Below are 13,985 nucleotides of genomic sequence, written 5' to 3'. Positions count from 1 at the left end.
GTTTATCAGTGAAGGGTAGTCTACACTGTACAGAACACAGTTTATCAGTGAAGAGTAGCCTACACTGTACAGAACACAGTTTATCAGTGAAGGGTAGTCTACACTGTACAGAACACAGTTTATCAGTGAAGAGTAGTCTACACTGTACAGAACACAGTTTATCAGAGAAGAGTAGTCTACACTGTACAGAACACAGTTTATCAGTGAAGAGTAGCCTACACTGTACAGAACACAGATTATCAGTGAAGAGTAGCCTACACTGTACAGAACACCGTTTATTAGTGAAGAGTAGCCTACACTGTACAGAACACAGTTTATCAGTGAAGAGTAGTCTACACTGTACAGAACACAGTTTATAAGTGAAGAGTAGCCTACACTGTACATAACAGTTTATCAGTGAAGAGTAGTCTACACTGTACAGAACACAGTTTATCAGTGAAGAGTAGCCTACACTGTACATAACAGTTTATCAGTGAACAGTAGTCTACACTGTACAGAACACAGTTTATCAGTGAAGAGTAGCCTACACTGTACAGAACACAGTTTATCAGTGAAGAGTAGCCTACACTGTACAGAACACAGTTTATCAGTGAAGAGTAGCCTACACTGTACAGAACACAGTTTATCAGTAAAGAGTAGTCTACACTGTACAGAACACAGTTTATCAGTGAAGAGTAGCCTATACTGTACAGAACACAGTTTATCAGTGAAGAGTAGCCTACACTGTACAGAACACAGTTTATCAGTGAAGAGTAGCCTACACTGTACAGAACACAGTTTATCAGTGAAGAGTAGCCTACACTGTACAGAACACAGTTTATCAGTGAAGAGTAGCCTACACTGTACAGAATACAGTTTATCAGTGAAGAGTAGCCTACACTGTACAGAATACAGTTTATCAGTGAAGAGTAGCCTACACTGTACAGAATACAGTTTATCAGTGAAGAGTAGCCTACACTGTACAGAACAATGACTCAAAGGGAAGATATCAATTGCATTTGTGACACAGGTAAAATCTATGGTCACGTGTGTTTTTTTCTTTCATTTAAGAGGAATATTTTCATTTCTGATTCATTCCGGGTATAACTTGAGTCCTCCCAGTGGTTTCCTATTGAAATGCATTTCCTATTGTTGCCAGTAGTAGGAGGCAAATGGTACGTTGTGTCTTCACATCTGGTCACTTCTATGAACGAACTGCTGGAACTTCCTCATTCTTCTGAGAGAAGCCTAACGGGACAGACGCAAACGTTATCCTGCCGTATCTTGTCTCCTGTTTTACAGGTTGGTACTATGTATAAACACATAATGTCACATAATAGTAATTGGACGAGGTTAGCTAAATGTAGACGGGTCTGTATACGAGTTGTGAAGTGTGTACCGGTTAATATAACCGAGTAGAACAAGGCTTAGTTTTCCGGACTGTAGGCTAGTTGTTGTGAAAGTGGGGGAGAGACTGGTGTCAAGTAGAAACACAATGTCGAGGGCTGGAAGTGAAATGGAAGTGAGTGAGGACGAGTTACGTGAAGTGGAAGGTGTAGTGAAGAGCTCGGGAACCTGAGCCTCACATAAACGGACATGTTAAAGAAGAATCTGGTCCAGTAGGAGGGACATTTTTGGAGAGTTGATCCTGGCCTTTTTGGCGGGTCCATTTGTTTTTTGGCGGGTTCTTTTGTAGTTTCAGTGTGGGTGTAAAATGAGTTGAGTCAGTGAAGGTAATCTGTAGTGTGCTTGTGATGTGTACTTCTTCCGCCTTGGAGGGAACTGGCGCTCAATATCACGCAACTCGGGACAAGATCGGTTATTTGATTTGCTCTTAGGAACAGAGCGCCGTTGAAAGGAGTGATTACCGGGGGAGCTGTAAATGTGAAGGAGAACCAGTTGAGGGGGAAGATTCCCGGTGTGTGATACTCGTCGTTTGTTGCGATGTAGTCAGGGTGGAGTGAAGGGTGAGACAGAAGAGTCAGTAGCTCTATTCGGACGCGATAATATAACCATGATAATATGAAACAGGTTCAGGGATAAAAGTGGGTTTGATTAAATGTTCCAAAACAAAGAGGAAGAGAGAATACAAACTGTGGTCCCCATTCAAATCACATTGGACCAATCATGACAAGTAAAAAATTGTGAGGTGAGAACGCATGTTATAATTGATTTGGTGTCATGTTTCTTTTTGTTCGAACTGCAAACTTTGTTTAGTTGAGTCCATGAATTCATGTTGAATCCTGTTGGTGGGGGGGGGGGGGGGGCTGTTAGTTGAGTCCATGAATTCATGTTGAATCCTGCTGTTGTTCAGGATAACTAATATTATAAATATGGCAGGATGTAAAAGGACTGTTATTGTGTATCTACAGCATAATAATTTTCTGTCTTTACTTAGAACGTCAAACTCCTGTTTATTCTTCAGTTCCAGTGATCCATCGTCAGAGTGATCCATTGTCAGAGTGATCCATCGTCAGAGTGATCCATCGTCAGAGTGATTCATCGCCAGAGTGATCCATCGTCAGAGCGATCCATCGCCAGCGTGATCCATCGTCAGAGCGATCCATCGCCAGAGCGATCCATCGTCAGAGCGATCCATCGCCAGAGCGATCCATCGCCAGAGCGATCCATCGTCAGAGCGATCCATCGTCAGATCAAATGGCTTCAAATAACAAAAAGATGAAAATGTCTGAACCTCATAATAACAAGGTCAGTATAATGTTAATAACACATTTCTAATCCATCATGAAGTATTTGTTTAGTATATTGATAATGACTAACTGGTTTTGATAAGCTTTAACATGCCTAAGAATCCTCGGAATATGTTATGGGGCACAATTTATTATAATTTAACCAGACAAACATAATATTTATAAAGATTAGTAACATTCTTTATAAATTCCTCCACAGGAAGAACACTGTCACCGATTCTCCTTTTCTAGCGGAGACACAGCCCTGATATATAAAGGGGAAATCACCTGTACCGAACCTGGCAACATAATAGAAGTTCTCAAAAGAAATGAGATCTTCTGTAAACTAATGAAAAAGGTGAAGGGGAGAGAAGTTGTCATTGTGAATGAAAAAGGGGCCATAGTGGAGCACTTTCCATGTTGCTTAATTAAGAAAGATGAGACCCTCGTTATATACACTTTCCCTAAAACTAAAACACCGGCCATAGATGGGAAAAGGGAACTTGAACAGGGAAAAGAACTTGAACAGGGAAAAGAACTTGCACAGGGAAAAGAGCAACAGGAAAAATCCACATTTGTCACTTTCTGTGTTGAGGTAACAGGTGGGAAAAATATCACAAGCAAGGAGATACTTAAACACCAAAAACGTAAGAATTTTAGCCCTCTGTGTATCTATGCAAAATCTGGGGATACAGTCAAGTCAGCTCTGGAAGCAGATGGGCGTTTCTCAGACATAGTGTTTGAAAAAACATGTACACTTTGTGAGGAACCCCAAAAACAAACAAATATTACTATGTCCACTGTAGTAAACAAGCTAGAAGATCGCAGATTTCAAATTTTCCTAAAGGAACCGACAAACAGAAAGGTGCTTGGCACCACAAAATCAAAGATTTCTGACACAAGATTCAAATCTGAGGGTGACACCACACAACCCTCTCAGTCCAACCCAAGTTCAACATCAGAGGAGGGGCCCTCTCAGTCCAACCCAAGTTCAACATCAGAGGAGGGGCCCTCAGTGGGAAATATGACACAGAAGCGACAGGCAAATAAGAAACAAAAATACATTCCCATGCCAGATTCGAGGGAAATTCAGCAGATCTTATGCGACCAGTTTAAAGGTTTACTAGATCACATGAAGAGTAGGTATCCACAGGAGAAATCTGAGTCTGAAGTGATAGAGTTGATGAGGGAGGAATTTGGTAAGAAACCGGAGAGTTTTACTGAAGTGTACAGGTTAATAGAGCTGGCAGAAGTGACCACCTCAGTCTGTAAGGTTGAACACGAATTGATCGAAGGAACAGGTTTCCTGCTGTTCGATAACCTCATCCTGACAAATGGTCATTTGTTCAAGGATAAAGGTGTACTTCAGGGAAAGACACTGTCGGTTCCCACAACTGTCACGTTTAATTTTGACAACCCACTTGGATCAGAACAGTGGAAGGTAAATGTTAAACCAGAAGTGGTTGCCCTCCAATATGGAGTTGATAGGTGGGGGCGTCAGGTTGACTATGCCATACTGGAGTTGAGTACCCCATTAAAAGGCAAGAAGTTTCCTCCAGGTCTCCTTCAGAAGTATGGCCCAGTCCCTCAGACAGGTGGGATCTACATCGTTGGCCATCCAGAAGGAGGGATTAAAAAGATTGATTCCACGACCATAATAGAGGTGGAACAAAGAACTGCAGCTGAGACCAAACATTTAGGAGAAAACCATAGCTCCATCATGTTAATGCAAGAAAGCATTGGGGATAATGAGTTGGACAAAGAGTTTTATGAGCAGATAATACAGGGGAAACCGGATGTGCTGACCTATAACACCTTCTGCCTTAATGGAGCCTCTGGGTCTCCGGTTATAAATCCCAGTCATTGTCAAATAATTCATGGCATCCCAGTATATGGCTGCCAGGTGATTGCCATGCATACTGGTGGCTTTTCTTACAAATGTAAGGAAACTCAAGAAACTCAGAGTGTGATTGAATATGCAATCCCTCTCAGGACCATTCTAGAAAACGTATTGTTCTACTTGGTGGAGACAAACAATCTTCAAATGTTCTCAAGATTCACCAATGTTGCCATGAAAAACCCACATCTGTTTGAGCTCATTGACATTCTTATAACATTGATCACTGAGATGGTGGCCACAAGTCCACCTGAATACACGGCTATCCTTCACAGAATATGTGACACAATATCACAAAGTGGTAAAATATATGAGATGCAGAAATTCTGGCTGATCCTGCTGCAGATGTCACCTGTGAGTTGAGAAGCAGCTTTAGGCCAACTAGGCCCCCCCCCAAAAAAAAAAAATGATTTTATTGTCACACACACCAGATATGTGCAGTGAAATGGATTCTTTTACAGGGTCAGCCATAGTAGTACGGCGCCCCTGGAGCAAATTAGGGTTAAGTGCCTTGCTCAAGGGCACAGAGACAGATTTGTCACCTTGTCAGCTCTGGTGTTTGAACCAGTGACCTTTCAATGGCTAGCCCAACACTCTAACCTCTAGGCTACCCGCTGCCCATCTAGGCTAACCGCCTTCCCCTTCACTTATTTTCAACTGTAGACATCAGCTATAGAGGGATATGGTGATGTGCCCATTTTATTGGAACAGATATAGCCCTTGGTTCACTCCAGACCTGTCTGCCCTTGACCAGCACAAAAACATCCTGTGGCGTTCTGCATTAGCATCTAATAGCCCCCGTGATATGCAACTTTTCAGGGAAGTTAGGAACCAATATAAACAGGCAGTTAGGAAAGCTAAGGTTTGCTTTTTCAAACAGAAATTTGCTTCCTGCAACACAAACTCAAAAAAGTTCTGGGACACTGTAAAGTCCATGGAGAATAAGAACACCTGCTTTGAGAGACTAGTCAAGGACCATATCACCTCCACCCTACCTGACACCCTAGACCCACTCCAATTTGCTTACCGTCCCTGGGTCTCGACCCCGCCCTGTGCAACTGGGTACTGGACTTCCTGACGGGCCGCCCCCAGGTGGTGAGGGTAGGTAACAACATCTCCACCCCGATGATCCTCAACACTGGGGCCCCACAAGGGTGCGTTCTGAGCCCTCTCCTGTACTCCCTGTTCACCCACGAGTGCGTGGCCATGCACGCCTCCAACTCAATCATCAAGTTTGCGGACGACACTACAGTGGTAGGCTTGATTACCAACAACGACGAGACGGCCTACAGGGAGGAGGTGAGGGCCCTCGGAGTGTGGTGTCAGGAAAATAACCTCACACTCAACGTCAACAAAACAAAGGAGATGATTGTGGACTTCAGGAAACAGCAGAGGGAGCACCCTCCTCGGTGTACACATCACGGAAAAACTGAAATGGTCCACCCACACAGACAGCGTTGTGAAGAAGGCGCAGCAGCTTAACTGCACATTGGCTTACAATATTCCTAGGCCATCATTGCAAATAAGAATTTGTTCTTAACTGTCTTGCCTAGTTAAAAAACAAATAAAGAAATAATTTAAAAACATGAAGTAGTTGTGTGTGAGTACTATTTGAGCCAATGTCCTAATGCATGGACCGGAAGGGTTTTCAACCAAGATCTCAGCGATCACTGCCTGCATCCTGTAGTACACTCAAAAAAGTTCTGGGACACTGTAAAATCCATGGAGAATAAGAGCACCTCCTCCCAGCTGCTCACTGCATTGAGGCTAGGAAACACTGTCACTATTGATGAATCCACAATAATTGAGAATTTCAATAAGCATTTTTCTACGGCTGGCCATGCTTTCCACCTGGCTACCCCTACCCCGGTCAACAGCCCTGCGCTCCCCACAGCAACTCGCCCAAACCTCCCCCACTTCTCCTTCACCCAAATCCAGATAGCTGATGTTCTGAAAGAGCTGCAAAATCTGGACCCCTACAAATCAGCCTGGCTAGACAATCTGGACCCTCTCTTTCTAAAATCATCCGCCGAAATTGTAGCAACCCCTATTACTAGCCTGTTCAACCTCTCTTTCGTATCGTCTATGATTCCCATAGATTGTAAAGCTGCCGCGGTCATCCCCCTCTTCAAAGGGGAAGACACTCTAGACCCAAACTGCTACAGACCTATATCTATCCTGCCCTTCTAAGGTCTTTGAAAGCCAAGTTAACAAACAGATCACCGACCATTTAGAATCCCACCGTACCTTCTCCGCTATGCAATCTGGTTTCAGAGCTGGTCATGGGTGCACTTCAGCCACGCTCAAGGTCCTAAACGATATCTTAACCGCCATCAATAAGAGACATTACTGTGCAGCCGTATTCATCGACCTGGCTAAGGCTTTCGACTCTGTCAATCACAACATTCTTATTGGCAGACTCAACAGCCTTGGTTTCTCAAATGATTGCCTCTCTTGGTTCACCAACGACTTCTCCGATAGAGTTCAGTATGTCAAATCGGAGGGCGTGTTGTCCGGACCTCTGGCAGTCTCTATGGGGGTGCCACAGGGTTCAATTCTCGGGCCGACTATCTTCTCTGTATACATCAATGATGTCGCTCTCGCTGCTGGTGATTATTTGATCCACCTCTACGCAGATGACACCATTCTGTATACCTCTGGCCCTTCGTTGGACACTGTATTAACTAACCTCCAGATGAGCTTCAACGCCATACAACTCTCCTTCCGTGGCCTCCAACTGCTCTTAACTTCTTTGGGATAGGGGGCAGCTTTTTCACTTTTGGATGAAAAGCATGCCCAGAGTAAACTGCCTCCTCCTCAGTCCCAGATGCTAATATATGCATATTATTATTAGTATTGGATAGAAAACACTCTGAAGTTTCTAAAACTGTTTGAATGATGTCTGTGAGTATAACAGAACTCATATGGCAGGCAAAAACCTGAGATAAAATCCAAACAGGAAGTGGGAAATCTGAGGTTTGTAGTTTTTGAACTCAGCCCTATCGAATACACAGTGGGATATGGGTCAAGTTGCACTTCCTAAGGCTTCCACTAGATGTCAACCATCTTTAGAACGTGGTTTCAGGCTGCTACTGTGAAGTGGGGCCGGATGAGAGCTCTTTGAGTCAGTGGTCTGGTAGAGAGCCACGCACACCAATTCTCCGGTTGGAACATTATTGAACATTTATGATAAAAACATCCTAAAGATTGATTCTATACTTAGTTTGACAAGTTTCTTCGACCTGTAATATAACTTTTTGAACATTTCGTCCGACTGGACCTGAACGCGCGTTTGAATTTGTTTACCTAACACCCTAACAAAAGAAGCTATTTGGACATAAATGATGGACATTATCGAACAAAACAAACATTTATTGTGGAACTGCGATTCCTGGGAGTGCATTCTGATGAAGATCATCAAAGGTAAGTGAATATTTATAATGCTATTTTTGACTAATGTTGACTGTGCAACATGGCAGATATTTCTTTTGGCTGGTTTGGGCTCTGAGCGCCATACTCAGATTATGCTTTTCCGTAAAGTTTTTTTGAAATCTGACACAGCGGTTGCATTAAGGAGAAGTGTATCTAAAGTTCCATGCATAACACTTGAATTTTCATCAACATTTATAATGAGTATTTCTGTGAATTCATGTGGCTCTCTGCACAATCACCGCATGTTTTAGAACTACTGAACATAACACGCCAATGTAAAATTAGATTTTTTGATATAAATATGCACTTTATCGAACAAAACATACATGTATTGTGTAACATGAAGTCCTATGAGGGTCATCTGATGAAGATCATCAAAGGTTAGTGATAAATTTTTATCTCTATTTGTGCTTTTTGTGACTCCTCTCTTTGGCTGGAAAAATGGCTGAGTTTTTCTGTGGCTTGGTAGTGACCTAACAAATTGTTTGTGGAGCTTTCACTGTAAAGCATTTTTGAAATCAGACACTGGCTGGATTAACGAGAATTTTATCTTTAAAATGGTGCCTAATACTTGTATGTTTGAGAAATTTAATTTCTGAGATTTCTGTTGATTTGTATTTGGCGCCCTGCAATTTCATTGGCTGTTGGCGAGGGGTTCCGCTAGCGGAAAGGGGTGCCGCTAGCGAAACCCCAGTCCTAGACAGGTTAAATGCAAGTAAAACTAAATGCATGCTCTTCAACCGACCGCTGCCCGCACCTGCCCGCCCGTCCAGCATCACTACTCTGGATGGTTCTGACTTAGAATATGTAGACAACTACAAATACCTAGGTGTCTGGTTAGACTGTAAACTCTCCTTCCAGACTCACAATAAACATCTACAATCCCAAATTAAATCTAGAATCGGCTTCCTATTTCGCAAAACAAAGCATCCTTCACTCATGCTGCCAAACATACCCTCGTAAAACTGACCATCCTACCAATCCTGGACTTCGGCGATGTCATTTACAAAATAGCCTCCAACACTCTACTCAACAAATTGGATGCAGTCTAACACAGTGCCATCCGTTTTGTCACCAAAGCCCCATATACTACCCACCACTGCGACCTGTATGCTCTCATTGGCTGGCCCTCGCTTCATACTCGTACCCAAACCCACTGGCTCCAGGTCATCTACAAGTCTCTGCTAGGTAAAGCCCCGCCTTATATCAGTTCACTGGTCACCATGGCAGCACCCACCCATAGCACGCGCTCCAGCAGGTATATCTCACTGGTCACCACCAAAGCCAATTCTTCCTTTGGCCGCCTCTCCTTCCAGTTCTCTGCTGCCAATGACTGGAACGAACTGCAAAAATCTCTGAAGCTGGAGACTCTTACCTCCCTCACTAGCTTTAAGCACCAGCTGTCAGAGCAGCTCACAGATCACTGCACCTGTACATAGCTCATCTGTGTACAGGTACAGTGTCTCCTGACCCCTCCTGTCTCAGCCTCCAGTATTTATGCTGCAGTAGTTTATGTGTTGGGGGGCTAGGGTCAGTCTGTTATATCTGGAGTATTTCTCCAGTGTCCTGTGTGAATTTAAGTATGCTCTCTCTAATTCTCTCTTTCTCTCTTTCTTTCTTTCTTTCTCTCTCTCTCTCTCTCTCTCGGGGGACCTGAGCCCTAGGACCATGCCTCAGGACTACCTGGCATGATGACTCCTTGATGTCCCCAGTCCACCTGGCCGTGCTGCTGCTCCAGTTTCAACTATTCTGCCTGCGGCTATGGAACCCTGACCTGTTCACCGGACGTGCTACCTGTCCCAGACCTGCTGTTTTCAACTCTCTAGAGACAGCAGGAGCGGTAGAGATACTCTCAATGATCGGCTATGAAAAGCCAACTGACATTTACTCCTGAGGTGCTGACCTGTTGCACCCTCGACAACTGCTGTGATTATTATTATTTGACCATGCTGGTCATTTATGAACATTTGAACATCTTGGCCATGTTCTGTTATAATCTCCACCCGGCACAGCCAGAAGAGGACTGGCCACCCCTCATAGCCTGGTTCCTCTCTAGGTTTCTTCCTAGGTTTTGGCCTTTCTAGGGAGTTTTTCCTAGCCACTGTGCTTCTACACCTGCATTGCTTGCTGTTTGGGGTTTCAGGCTGGGTTTCTGTACAGCACTTTGAGATATCAGCTGATGTAAGAAGGGCTTTATAAATACATTTGATTTGATCTGTAAATAGCCCATCCAATCTACCTCATCCCCATACTGTATTTATTTATTTATTTTGCTTCTTTGCACCCCAGTATCTCAACTTGCACATTCATCTCCTGCACATCCTACCATTCCAGTATTTAATCGCTATATTGTAATTACTTTGCCACCATGGCCTATTTATTGCCTTACCTCTCTTATCCTACCTCATTTGCACATGCTGTACATTGATCTTTCTACTGTATTATTGACTGTCTGTGTGCTTATCCCATGTGTAACTCTGTGTTGTTGTATGTGTCGAACTGCTTTGCTTTATCTTGGCCAGGTCGCAGTTGTAAATGAGAACTTGTTCTCAACTAGCCTACCTGGTTAAATAAAGGTGTTCTCAACTAGCCTATCTGGTTAAATAAAGGGGAAATAAAATAAAATAAGAAGGGTCACGTTGCAGAAGAAAATGTTCCATAGCTTCAATACTGCCCTCGTGTGGAATATTTGTGTATAACGACACAACATCAAAAGTACCTAACAAAGTGTTATCATAGAGAGGATCAAGAGATTCAATAATAGAGATCATACTTCTGGTGTCCTTTACTAGGACTGACGTATTGGGTTGTAAATCAAGCAAAGCTTGTTTTTCATCCTGAGGTAAATGATGGAAAGATATGGACTTCTGTTTGTTCTTAACGAGATGAACAACATATTTTTCAACAAGTCTGCAATATGTCTCAATAGAGCACAGGTGTCAAACTCATTCCACGGGGGGCCGAGTGTCTGCGGGTTTTCGCTCCTCCCTTGTACTTGATTGATGAATTAACATCACTAATTAGTTAGGAACTCCCCACACCTGGTTGTCTAGGGCTTTATTGAAAGGAAAAACCAAAAACCTGCAGACACTAGGCCCTCCGTGGAATGAGTTTGACACCCCTGCAATAGAGTGATTGAGATTGGCTGGAGGTATAAAATAACTCTTAATTCTAAAAGGAGTCGGAGTATGTGCAGGTGAGCAACCTACATGTTCAGTAGAAATATCACGATTAGGGGAGATTGTCACGCCCTGAACGTAGTTCCTTTTTTATGTCTCTATTTTGGTTTGGTCAGGGTGTGAGTTGGGGTGGGCATTCTATGTTTTTTTTCTATGTTTTCTATTTCTATGTGTTTGGCCTGGTATGGTTCTCAACCAGAGGCAGCTGTCTATCGTTGTCTCTGATTGAGAACCATACTTAGGTAGCCTTTTCCCACCTGGTGTTTGTGGGTAGTTGTTTCCTGTTTTGTGTTGTGTCACCTTTCAGGACTGTTTCGATTTTCGTGGTTTCACTTTGTTATTTTGTATTTCGTGTTCAGTTATAATAAATTAACATGGACACTTACCACGCTGCGTTTTGGTCCAATCTTTCCTGTTCCTCAGATGAAGAAGATCGTTACAGAGTTAAAATATTCCCTTAAACGGATGTTTCTAAAAAACTTAAACATGTCTACCTTAACATCAAAATCGTTGCACAAAATATAACCCTTTATTAAGCAAGGAGATATAGGCAGGGCTCAATATCTTGCTTGATAAATTAAAAACACTCAGTCCCGTGGGTTCTGGGACCGTGTGAACGGTCCCCTCTGCCTCTGATAGTCGTTTCTTCTTACCCCGTTGGGTGCGGCATCTCGTCGGTGTGCGTGCCCGCGGTCACCTCCGCCCAGTCTCTCGTTGGATAAAAAAACTGCCACTGGAAGCAGATGAGTCATTACACTGCTGACTGTCAAATAAAACCAAAACCGACGCTCACCATGTCTGCAAAATCCTGTAAAGGGGTTGAAGAGCTTGGAGTTGTAAAGCAGATCTGAATGAAAAATATGTTAATCTACCATGGGAAAAGTGTTTCAAGAAATGGAACAAATGGACACGTGGGACTGGAGAGAGTCAGTTTCCAAAGCAGCGTTTGGACATAGTTGAAAGGGTCATACAAACTAGAAAAATGGATATGAAAAGAAACAAAAGAACTCAACCACTCTGTTACATATCATGTTAATGGAAGGAGAGACATTCCTGGGACAGGAAACTCAGGTTAGAACTTCTATTGAAAACAGAAAGAGAAGGTGCAGAACAAAAAGGTGGAGCCTTCAGCACCCCCACCCTACATAGAGGGTATAACCACCCCTTGGTACCAGTTGACCCCGGTGTAAAAGACATAATAATCAAAGGAACATTTATGAAGGAAGTGGATGATGAAAGTGCAGCAAAAGTAGGAATGAAGGACTTAAAGACGGGCAGCTATGTCCCTGTCAAACCCTGGACAAAGGAGAAGGAAAAGGTCAAGTACAAGCCGTTTTCATTAGAAGAAGGAGAAAGTGAGGAGGAAATGGTTGAAGAGGATGATGAATTCGGGAGTATAAACATGAACTCTGCAAGGAATCTGCTGAAAACAAAGGAGACGGAAGAAAAGAGAAAGAGGAAGAAAGAAAATGATGATTTATTGAAAGAAATTAACTACACGCTGAAAGCAAAGAAGCAGGCGACAACAGACCTGAAGGCCATCATGGCAACAATTACCAAACTGACTCGGGACTTGGAACTGGAGACGGAAGAAGAGGAGAAAACAAAAGGAGGAAACAAAACTCAGAGACCTGAGATCGGAAAAGAACTCAGTCAGGTCACAGGTAGATGAGATGGATGAGAAACTCACCCTGTTGAACAACAGAAAGAAGGAAATGAGTAAAGATGGTAAGACTGAGTGAGTATAACCAAATGCCCTTACAATTTGAAATGGTGAATGATCAGCCGGTATGTGAATTTAAATTTGGGGACCTCACTAACATGAGTGCAATGCTGCCTAGATTGTCTAAAGGGGCATCAGGATGGATTAGGCCGTTTGAGACACTGAATGGACACCTTACCCTGTGTTATGGTGATATCCTAGTGGTAATGGGTAGGTGTTTGTCCCACAGCCAATTAGACGAATTCAACCGAAATACTAATATGACGGGAGCAGCCTCAGAAGTGCCCCTTGACAGATGTAGGGAAAGACTGTGGGGAGTACTGAGGAACATGTCCCCTGGGGAGAGAGACATGGGACGTCTCATGCAACATGATTGGGACAAGTGGCATGAACCACTTCAAGATAATGTGGGTGGATGAGATAGGAGAGTGTTTCGACAGCAGCCTGGCTAATGAGAACCTGTTCATTAACTACATCAGAAACTGCCCGGCCTCTGTCAAATCCAAAGTCCATAATGAGGTGACCTATTGACTGCCTTAAATGCGACCCTCAGATTTGAAAAGGGAAAGCTGACAGCATACTTTCCATGGCAACGAAGGAACCTGTTAACGAACAGCAGTGGAGAAGTGGCTGCATATCCTCTACTCCCGGGAAAAGACCTTCAAACAACTGGAAAGGATGTGTTCTACCAGCTCAGACTTCTGAACTTGAGAACAATTGGGGGAATAGTTACAACCTGGTGGACGTGAACACTTTGACCCTGAGGTCATACACTGCACCCTGAACTATGACAAAGGAGGAGAGGATGACGATTACAAGCAAGAATGGGAAGAACACATTGCAGCACACAAACCCCTCCATTGTTCTCGGACCATGTTACCTGGGAATAGAAGGCCTAGCCATCAGGTGTGAGTTGGACAGATCAACCTTTTCCTGGTATCGAGGAAAACCTGAAAGGTGTGTCACACGTCAGCTTACGAACAAATCAGGGCTATGCAGCTAAAGACCTGGGACACATGGTTAAGAGGCTGACCAAATCTCACTGGGACAGAAGGGATGACCTGAAACAGGATCTGTGCAACATT

The 13,985-nt window shown here is 43.4% G+C and overlaps 2 protein-coding genes and 2 long non-coding RNA genes across 6 annotated transcripts in view; 3 read left to right on the top strand and 1 right to left on the bottom strand.

Moving 5' to 3' along the window:
- Positions 1-13,985, bottom strand: part of LOC139533549 (beta-2-microglobulin-like) — a 296,734-nt gene that overhangs the window by 235,379 nt on the left and 47,370 nt on the right. The window lies entirely within an intron of this gene.
- LOC139533552 (uncharacterized) overlaps positions 1-13,985 on the top strand; it is a 277,349-nt gene that overhangs the window by 239,443 nt on the left and 23,921 nt on the right. The window lies entirely within an intron of this gene.
- LOC139533539 (serine protease FAM111A-like) overlaps positions 1-13,985 on the top strand; it is a 75,915-nt gene that overhangs the window by 40,891 nt on the left and 21,039 nt on the right. The window lies entirely within an intron of this gene.
- On the top strand, positions 1,147-11,562 carry LOC139533535 (uncharacterized). Its single transcript, XR_011666807.1, has 3 exons — positions 1,147-1,281; positions 2,405-2,688; positions 2,890-11,562. It is a non-coding gene; the product is annotated as an uncharacterized lncRNA (long non-coding RNA).

This window comes from Salvelinus alpinus, chromosome 11, assembly GCF_045679555.1.
Source record: "Salvelinus alpinus chromosome 11, SLU_Salpinus.1, whole genome shotgun sequence".
NCBI classification, from domain to species: domain Eukaryota; kingdom Metazoa; phylum Chordata; class Actinopteri; order Salmoniformes; family Salmonidae; genus Salvelinus; species Salvelinus alpinus.
This window is presented reverse-complemented; position numbering and strand designations above follow the sequence as displayed.